An 11296-nucleotide genomic window follows, 5' to 3' on the forward strand; every position below is an offset into this window, starting at 1 on the left:
GCGAAAGTGTAGTAAAAAGAAGAAGAAGAAGAAGGTTGTAAAGTTTTACGACCAAAGGATGTTGTGAAGCTCTAGTTATAAGTAAGTCCGAGCAAATTTCGAGGACGAAATTTCTTTAAGGAGGAGGTAATTTTAAACCCCGTACTCTATTTTTCCTACAAAAGTGAGTAACAAGCATGTTAAATAAAATTATGAAAGGAGGTAAAGAAAGTAGGAAGATGGAGGAAGAAAATTCTAAGTGTTAGAAATACTTAGTCAAGGGTGAGTTTTAGATAATATGACAAGTGAAAATTGGTAAGTATGGAAGCAAAGTGTAGGCATGCGTTGATGGATAAGTGTGGACGCATGAGATTGCGTCATTATAGAATGTTTTTGGGCAATTAAGTCATTAAGAGATAAAAATAAGCAAGTTCAGTGTGAGTAGCTCAATACTAAAGTACACGGAAAAGGTACTGAAGCTCAGTCTTAGAATTTGAATAGCTCAGTACTGAAGTACACGGAGAAGGTACTAAAGCCTTGTCTTAGAATTTGAATAGCTCGATACTGAAGTACATGGAGAAGGTATCCGAGCAACTCAGTACTGAAGTACACGGAAAAGGTACCGAAGCTTTGTCTTATAATTTGAATAGCTCGATACTGAAGTACACGGAGAAGGTATCTGAGTAGTAGTACCTAAGGTATGATGGTACTTAAACTAGAATCACATGAATGAAAGAAAAGTTGTTATTGGTAGTGTCGAGATCACTCCACACTAGCTATGGATTGACATTGAGGAATTAAGTAAAGGTTCTCTCTCACTAAGGATGCAAATTATATTTTTAGGAAGTGGACAAAAGGGTTCCTTTCCAGTTAAGTAGTAATGCAGTAAAGAATGATAAGGAGTGAGCAAAAGGACCACTCTAGACTAATAGACTAAGGCATAGTCTAGCAAAGTAAGAAAAATGCTATGTGATGTTGATGATTACATGAATAATAGTTGCCAAGTTTATGTTTTCAGTTAAAGCTTTTAGTTTTAATATCAAATTTATGTATGAAAATTATGATTTAAATGTTAGTCACTCACTGGGCTTCTAGCTCATGTTTTCAAATGTTTTCCTTTCAAGTAGCGGTCAGTTCCCGAAAGACTTTTCTGTTGCTGCTCTGCCACTCAAAGAAACAGATTGAAGGAAGCTTAATTGAAGACTTGTATTAGTTAGTATACATGTGGCTGTCTAATGACTAGTATTCTAGATGGGGCTCACTAAGTTGTAATATTCATGTATGAACAATGCTGTGAAACCCTATAACGTAAATGTGTTAAGTTCTAAGTTAATTTGTTCGTATATTGATGAAATGTACATATTCAGGGTTTAAGCAAAATTTAACAGATTAGATAGGCCGTAAGTGCCAGCAAAAGGGTTGGTAACTGCTGCAGTCACCATTCCATCCAGGTTAAGAGGGTAATCTGGAGTGGGGTGTGACAAATCGTGTACCGGGTACACGATTTCCATGTGACAAACTCGTGTACCCGGTACACGAATACCGTTTAATCCAGTCAGCACCACATCGGCTGACTGGTTGACCGGTCAGACGCAAACTCGTGGATCTGGTCCACGATTTGCTATCTTTTTTTTTCTTTTTTTTTTAAAAAAAAGTTTGTTGACTATTTTTTTTTTTTTAATTGTAGGACAACAATATTAAAACTTTAGGAATTGGTCCACAAATTCCTTCATTATTAAACTTAATTATATATTTAATCTACAATGAAAACATCTTGCACTCATATTAAAAAAAATTACCATGATATTAAAGAATATTTACAATTAGTTCTTTAATTTACAATTTGAAAATGAAAGTTTACATAAAATTTAAAAACGACCCCCTGGGGGTTGTCTTCGTGTCCCTTTAAATTAGGTTCACCCTGTTGTCGCGGTCGTCTATGACGAATACGTCTTCGATCGGTGTTAGCAACATTGAGTCGTCTTGTTTGTTGAATAATACTTCTACGTTGACCAATGTTTGCTAATACATTGAACCCAATTCTAGTAAGTTGTTCTGCACTGAATATCGTTGAACATCGTCAATAAAATTATTCTGTATAATAAAAAAAATATTAAACAATATTCATATCATATATATGGAAAATGTCTTATTTTAAATCTCTTACCATGCAGTAATAGTAAGCGCCGTCAGGTATGATAAATCGCCTCGTGATCGAATTGTACCAGGGAAAGTAGTCATCTGATACAGCTGGCCCATTTGTTAATTCTCCCTGTGCACAACGATTATGTCGTCCATGCCAATAGGATAAATATTCCGCATGGATTCGACGCCAGTCTTGATCGTGCTTACCTCTCAAATCGATCTGTTGTAGTGCTGGAAGTGTATAGGACAACGAAGGTATCGTTTGTCGCAAACTGAATTGTCTCAACACACGATCTGGATGATGTCACTCTACTATATGGAAGCATATAAGAGGGCTAACGGTCAACCAGATGTCTTCACCATCACAACAATAATCAGGTAAGGATGACCAAATCTATTGTGTGTATGGTGTCTAAATAATCTAACAAAAAAATAATAATAAGTATACTTATAAAATGTTTTAAATATTCATTTATATACACATTTACTACCTGATTGTGCATCAGCATGTCGAATATTTTTCTGTACACGAGCAACATATTTGTTGACTATTTAGAGGCAGTTAATACACCACTCCATCTAAAATTATAAAAAATACAATTAATTTATATTCTTATTTAAAATGGTAACGAAATAAATATATAAATGAAATAATACCTAGCACTAAGTGGACGATGACTTGGGGCCTGTAGCTGGACTTGTGGTGCTATAATGGATAGTATCAGTGGCCCCGCTATTTCCAACGCTTGTGCATTGGAAGCCCGACAAAGTTCTCTATACAACCATGCAAGACATGCACCACCCCACGAGTACGTACCAACGTGCTCGAAATCAGACAATAGTGGGAGGAACATGAGATGCACTAAGCATTTGACTTGTCAGCCAATAAAAATCCTCCAATAAGCTGCAGGATGTATGCTCGTGCTTACCTACGTACACTGATGTCGTCAGCATCGGAAGGTATTCTGGAAACTGGAACACCAACCAAGGGATACTCAACCTTGATCTCTTTAGATCCTCTCGTAAAACGCCTAAGAGTTCTTCACAAATGTTCTTCCAGTCATACTATAGTGAACCTGTCAATGGTTGCCCGTCTACTCGTAACCCAAATTGTATGGCAACATCCTCAGCGTAATCGTACATTCCCCACAAGGTAGGTGAAATGTGTGGGTTTCTGGTCTCCAACGCTCAACTAGGGCAGTAATAAGGTGCCAATCAAGCTGGATGAAACCAATTTGTGCAACCCAAGAAAACCTGCCTGCTGAACATATGGAATAATACGGTGATCAAATGGGATAGTATGTTGTGCAGTCGCCTCCCTTCTCCGACAACTCAACACTACAGTGGAAAAACTAACAGTGGAAAAACTATCCCACACTGTCTATGAACGATGTGTATTTTGTTGGTACTGGATACACGACTTTACATCAGTCAACCCTACATGAATGCCACGACAGACTGTGCGTGCCAGATGGATAGGGACTCGTGTACCAGGTGTAATCGAGTACCCGATACACTTTAAAAACTTATTTTTGGAATACTTTCCCTCCAACCCTATTTTTGTCATTATATATTAAAAAAATCTTAAAAAATTCACCATATTTTTACAAACAATTTTTTAAATACGTATTTTTTCCAATATTTAATACCACCCATTATTTCTAATAATAAAATAATAAAAACGGAAGTTTAATTAGACACTCTCTTACTCTGTTTCCAGAAAGTCTTCGTTTTGAAAACTTGTCATACACGGTTTAGCTCAAAAAAAACTAAATTAAAATCCATGGCGGATCAAATCCAACCTTCATCCTTCCAGAAGCTCTCCACAGGAAGCATCCTTCTCCTTTCCTCTTTCTCCCTTTATTTAATCCACCAATTCAATCTCCATCTCATCTTTGATCTATATTTTCATTTCATTTCACCGTAATTTTCTCCTCTGGAAGAGATTTTCTGCTCCAATGGCGACAGTGGAGCATAATCCAGATGTTTTCGACCTCATTGACGTTAACGACGACGAAGACACTCTCTCTTTCCGCGATTTTCCGATTCACGAACCACAATCCGAAGCCGGTGATTCAAGCAGTAACCACGACGATGATCGCCACGATTTGTTCGAATTTTGCACCGACTTGAAGCAGAAAACAAGTTCGTCGTCGTCGTCGTCTCCTAGTGAAATTGTTTTCTGCGGGAAGATTTTCGACGCCGTAACGCTCCGAGATGAAGACTCTGCTTCGCTAGGGCAAAGTTTCGGAAATAGATCGGAATCATTGTTTATACGAAGCCAGAGCTTTCGGTACGGGAATGGATCGAGGTCGTTTTCTTCGCATGCAGTCGGTGGATTATTCAGAAATCAAAGGAGTAATTCGAGGAGGCCAATGGCGTTGATAGGATTAACAAGAACTCCGTCGAGATTCATCGAGCTGAGCGAGATTCGGAAGAGACAGGCTCGGTTAGCACCGGCGCCGATGTTCCACGTGGTTCCGGAGGGGACGGCGGTAACTGTTGCCGCCGATGGCTACGGCGGCGGAATCAGCACGTGGAGTATGGTTAAGCCTCTCAGGTACAGGTCCGTTGTGGTTAGGGTTTTGGCTAAGGCGGCTTCGACTTGTTTAACTCATGTGTGAGTGAATGCTGGCTTTGATGCTTCATTGCTTCACTTTGTTCCATTTGATTTGTTTTGTTTTAGGGCTTTTAGGTATATATATATAGCTTTGTCTCAATTCTTTACATTGTTTTTATTCTTAAATTTTGATTTTTGTATAAAGATGGGCTTCCATAGTATTAAATTTTCTTTAAAATGTAAGATATTTCTATTAATATTTTACATTTTAATGGATTCGATAACGACATGGTGGATCGAAATTTCTATTATATTATAGAAAAACCCACGAAATACAAAAAAAAATAATCAACATGTTACTAATACAAATATAATATAAATAATAGATATATTAACTTATTTGAAAATCGTAAAATGTTTATTTGTTAATTTAAAATCATTTTTGAATTTTTTGTTTTTATAATTGTTTTTAGAAATATCTATTATAATTGATATTTCCATCGAAATTTCTTTAAAATTAAGACCTTGATATTTCCATTGACATCGATATTTAAATCTCGTGAACATGATATTACATTTATTTTAAATAAAAATTAGGAAAAATATCATTCATATCCCTAATTTTTGAGAGCTTGTCAATTTAAACATTGAATTAATAATTGCATAACAATTGATTCATTAATGATTTAATATAAATATTGTGTCAGATGAAGTATAAGAAAAAAAAAATGTAACTTAAAGCTTGGAGATATACTTACGAAGTTTAGATGATTAATTGATATAAAATCAATAGTATTCCCAAAAAAGATAACTTTAGATTTATATGTAATTGCCAGTTTGGTATAATTTGTGTCAAGTAGGCTTAAGAACTTTATAATTTTTTAATAGGTATCAATCTTTGTGTCTATATATCTCTGGATCTATTAATAAGGTAATGAACTTTTAATTTTTGTATCTAATAAAGTCTTATTTGATCTATTACGCCGGTCATTAACTCCTATTTACCTTCCTTTCGTCTCGTGCTTTAGTCTGAAGTAATAGCTTAGACTAAAGTACGATTAAAGGGAGGGAATCAAAGTCAATCACAAATTTTTATTGAATGAAAAGAGCCAATGAAAGATCTCGAAGAGCGGGATGGCAGAGCTCAACAAAGGAAGGAGCTTGCAAAACATTGTAAGAGATACCACTAGAGATGTCCAATTTCCCCATAGAGTGGGAAATGGGGGAGGGAATGGGGGAAAAAGTTCCCTGTGAGCTAAACGGTGACGGGGACGAAGAATGCATTCCCCGTCCTTTCCCGCCCCCACCCCCGCCCCATTCCCCGTCCCCGCCCCGATTAACTTCTAAATATTTATTAAGTATAGTTATCTAATGTTATGTTATTATTATTATTATATAAATATTAATTTCAAATTTCAAATTTGATTATTTATAAGGAAAGATAATGAATATGTTTAAATTGAATATTTAAATTTAGATTATATATATGAATAATTTGATTTACATTTATTTCTTTCTACTAAAAAAATTAATTAGCTTTTTCAAACAAAAATTTGAGTAATTTATCTTTAAATTCAAATTGTCATATAAAACTAATGATAATAAAAAAATTAATAATAAATAATTTAGTGATAAAGTTAATTATTTAATTAAAATTTATTCACATTAGTGATTTAAATTAATTGATATTTTTACCAAAAAAAAATAACAGGGAATCCCCGCCCCGATCCCCATGGAAAATTTCATGAGGATGGGGAATAAAATGGGAAGCGGGGACGAAGATGGGAAATGGCATCCTCGGCCCTACCCGCCCCGTGTACATCTCTACTTTGCAAGAAAACAAAGGGCTGGGCCAACAAGTCATAATCCTACCAAGACCTTCGAGATTCAGAGCGTTAAGCGACAGCCATTAAGTGGAGAATTTCCATCCATTTGCGGTCTCGCTCGTTACCTCAGGTCATAATTACGCAATTGGCCCAATTGAAGTTCTGTTCAAACTATAGCCGACTTATCTCATATTGGGGAGAAGCGCCCTCGATCAAACAAATTCTAGACCTCTAATGAAACAAGTCATTCAACGAAAGAGCTTATTCGGGCTGTTACATAGTTTCTTCATAAATTGAATCCGAAAAAAGAATGGAAGGAATTTTAAAATTTCTATATTCCTCAACTTATTTAATATTTTTACAAATTCAGAAACCTATTGGACGTGTGGAATTTTAACAATATTTTTAATAAATACAAAATTCAATCATTTTTTAAAGAATATACTAAGTTCAATTCCATGTGTAGTTGATTCATTCATTATAAAAAGTGTATTAGTGTATTAGGTACTTGGGCATTTTTAAAGTTTAAATCATCTATTAGACATAAAATTGAAATTTCAATACCTAATATACTTTTTTATATTTGATTCATTAGACACAAACATAAAAATTTAAAGAATAAATTTGTAATTTAACTCAGAGTTGTATAAACTTTTAGGAGTTGTTTGATAGCCTCTATAGAGTTAGGTTGTGTAGCTTTCCATGTTTGATGCCTGCTTAAAAGAAAACGTTTTACTTACCCTTTTCTTTTCTCGTTTCACACTCCATTTTCAAGCGTTTTAATTACTTTCCTCTGTTACTCTCTCTCTCCTCATCACGCGCTTTCATTACTCCTCTCTCTTTTCTCATCTTCTCTCTTCTTTCGCCATTCGGTTTGTCTTCTTCATCTCGTCTCTTCGTTCTCCCTCCAACTCGAATGGGTTGTATTCCTCTCAGACTTCATTTCATATTCACATTTTCTTGTTCAACGATGTGTTTTTCTTATTTGGTTTTTTTTAGATTGGGTAGATATGAACGATTTCTTAGTAGATCTAACTATTTTTTTTTTGGTAGAACTAACTACTTTTTAAGTAGTTATAAACGTTTGTATACTAGATCTAGTTTTTTTCCTGTTTAGATCTAAAAAAATTCGAATATTTGGTTTTTCACTTAAGATTTGTTCGTTATCGTCTCCATTTCCTCATGTTTTATTCGTCATTGCATGTTTGATTTTCCAGTTATTGTTGGCTTCGTACTTCATTCGATTCGTTTCTATTCTGATTTAGCTTCCATTTCATTTTGGGCATCTTTTTTGCTCGCATGTTTGTGACTAACTAGTGTTTACTCTTATAAATTGTTCTTCGTCTCTTACAATTTATACCACTTTTGTTTCCACTGGCTCGAATGGGTTATATTTTTTTTCCATTTCTATTGTATTTACTTTGTCACTATTCTTCCTTCCCTTGCTGATATCTGCTATGTTTCGTGACTGTCTCCCATACTTTTTTCTTTCAGATTTCCTATTGTAGCTTCAATAATAAATCATGTGTCCTTCCCTTGCTGTGTTTTCTTCTGCTTTTCCATCAAACTTGGAAGGCGAGTGAATTCTTGGTAGGGGATACTGACCATGTTATTGGAGCTTGGTGGATGGTTCAATCCACCTCAACAACTCGTCTGTTTTCTATCTTCTTTTTCCTCTGGAGGCCGACGATGATTTGTTCCAAAAATATGCAATCTAATATTTGAGTATGATTTCTGATTTGATTTTATTTCATTTCGATATTTAGATTAAAAAATGAATGCATCTTTATTTTTCCTCATGTTTTATGGACTGCTTTATAAATTCTTCCTCCATACATATTCATTTTGTTTAGTGTTCTACATCTAATGAATATATATATATATATTTTTTTTTGTTCCATTGAAATTATTTTCAATATTCAACTAAATTCAATTTTCGTACATTTAAATTTAACTTCAATTTTACAAGTGTTGAACTATTTATTTTCTTTGCTTGAAGTTGGGTTTGTTCCAATGAAAGAGCTCTACCAAATCCTAAGGCCCTCTAATATTTATTCTTATGTCTATTTGTGTGTGAGATATTATGTTATATTTATGTCCATTTTCAGCTCAACCACCGAATTAATATTGACCTAATCATTACTTAATGTATTTGTGTTTGAGTTGACTCTCTTTATTATGAGTATATTGTACTTTGAACTTATTGAAGTTAGGTGCACTTAATGCGCCTAACTTGCCTCCTCTGAAAAATGTGTTGTTACGTCCCTGCTCTAACTTTTTTATTTCAACTTTTTCTTTAACTATTTTACATTCTCATATGCATGGTTTGGCTATTGCAATATATTTTATTTCCTTCTTCCACCTCTAACTTCAACTTATTTCATCCATACAAGGTATGCTTCATTCTTTCCTTATAATCAAAGTAAAATCCATCATTAATATTTTTATGTTTTTGTTAGGCCCCGACCAATTTTTCTGCCCTCTGGTTGTAGACTGCCCGACCTTCATTCACTTCGAACATAATCAAAAGGTTTAATCTGGTATATTTTATTTATACTCCAATCGTATTGATCTACCCGATGGTCTAACTATACTTCTTTTTCTTCTGTGTAGGACCTAAACTAATCGAACATACCTTTCGTAACTAGTTTGAGGTTCGTAAGTATTACGTTCAAAATGATCTTTGCTATAATCTATTGTTTGTTGCTTGAATTGGTGAACATTTCTAATGCATTATGGTTTTGTATTTTTCATTTGTATGTTGACATTGTTGGAAAGTTTAGTGGTGGACTTTTAAGTGGTGGACTTTGATTTGTTGTAAATAGTTTGAGGTTTGTTTTAATTTTCAATCTCTAAATTTCAACTTAGAATTTTATTTATAATTTTAATTTGGTTCATTCCATATTCATTTTATTTTATCTGACAATTTTCTATGTAATTAAAAAGTACATTTCAAATCTCTATAGAATAAAAAAAAATTGTTTTTATTTATATAAAGAATAGTTGTAAATACATAAAATTAATCTTATTAAAATATTTGTAAATACAAAAAATATGAATGAATGGAAACCAATTCTAAAGGTATGATATAAATTCCATGGCAAAGAAAGTATAAGCATAGGAATAAACATAATAACGAAAGTTAGTATATTTTCAACATCATAAGCATAGAAATAAATAAATAAAAATGTCTTAAAATTGCTTTTTAACAAGTCTTGAAATTGCTTTTAACAAGAATCAGATTTTCAAATTTCCAATCATTATTTTTTAAGATGAGATAAAATAAGCATAGTATTGAAGGGGATGATAGATGCAACCTAATTGATATAATTGACATAGACATACAAAAAACGGACCTTTTCCTCGTTATATCGGAAGAGTTGACTACGGTACTACACATGTCTACTTGCTCAGACCCATTAGACTGACCACCTAATATTTCAACCCAAAAACATATATTTTATCAATTTGTTTTTTTCGAATGGCCACATGTTTGATCGTTTGATATAATTTTTGTGATGTTCAAAAAAATATAACTGTACTATACTATTACATTCTCACAATCATTATGAAATGAAAGATAATTATTCTATGTACAATTCAGTTCGACGTATACAATCCATACTATATAAACATAAACTAAATTATCCAATTACTCAATGTTTATGTGTACAATATGTTAATTTTTTATAATAATGTTAAGTTAGCAAGATTCAATATACATACATACAATATACCAATTCATAAGTAATCGAGTTGCAATATGACATGTATTTTGATGGTATGTTTTACAAATGGAAGAGAATTAGAGTTTTTATAGTTTTTGAAAAGAATACATTGAGAAGTATATGTTATATTTTACAAATTGAAAAACAAATAGAATTTTTCCAATTTATACCATTGAGAAAATAGGTGTATAGTTGAAAATTAATCAACAATATCAAAGCAAAAAAAAAAGTAAAAAAAAAAAAAAAAAAAACTAATCTCATTTACAAAAACTGCATCAGATATTTTAACTCAATTCAACTCAACTCTGCACACAAACACAAACTTTCAAACTCAACTCTATACATCAAATACAGACAATAATTACCAACTCAACTATAATTTAACTCTCTAGATAATAATTACCAACTCAATAAATACAAACAGTTTAACTCTTCAAATAATAAATACCAACTCAACTCTATAACTTTATCACGCACCCAACTCCTCCTTAATGATAAAGAAAAGCGTGTGAGTTTTGTGTAATATACACAAACACTATCATAAAATATTATCTAGTAGAAAAGCTCTTCCACCTACCTCAAATAGTTTCTTCATAACTTCAAACATGTTAGGTCAATTGAAATAAAACAGTTGTCTATATGTCAATATAAGTATAGTTTAACAAATAAAACATTTATATTTTTCTAAGAGATTTAATTTGATTCAACAATATGTAAAAGTGGAGATTCAAGCCAGCAACTATTTAGTTAAAGATTTATATCTTGATAAATATAGTTGGCTTCATCTAAGAAGTTGAAAGATCAAATAATGACATTCACATTTATCATCTAAATACTTGAATTACAGTTCAAATTATCAAAGTTAAATAATTATGGTTATTTAAAAGTGTTTAAATAAAAATAATTTTTTGAAAAAGAAAAATGTCAATCCAAACTGGTTCTGAGAAGAGATGGGAAGGGTATCCCACCCCGATTAGATTTTTAAATATATTTTTCTATATGTATGTATATATATTGAGTATTTAATTTGGCCTAATTTTTAATTTAACCCAATTTAA

At 32.8% G+C, this 11296-nt stretch overlaps 1 long non-coding RNA gene across 1 annotated transcript; it reads right to left on the minus strand.

The window, feature by feature from the left end:
• Window positions 1-1863: 1863 nt before the first annotated feature.
• On the minus strand, window positions 1864-3484 carry LOC150035481 (uncharacterized). The gene is made up of 4 exons (XR_016530208.1): window positions 2782-3484; window positions 2616-2703; window positions 2147-2436; window positions 1864-2039 (listed from the first exon to the last, which is right to left on the minus strand). It is a non-coding gene; the product is annotated as an uncharacterized LOC150035481 (long non-coding RNA).
• Between the last annotated feature and the right edge of the window lie 7812 nt (window positions 3485-11296).

The sequence above is a fragment of the Benincasa hispida genome, chromosome 6, assembly GCF_027475165.1.
Source record: "Benincasa hispida cultivar pf3 chromosome 6, pf3_genome.v1.1, whole genome shotgun sequence".
In the NCBI taxonomy this organism is placed as follows: Eukaryota; Viridiplantae; Streptophyta; class Magnoliopsida; order Cucurbitales; family Cucurbitaceae; genus Benincasa; species Benincasa hispida.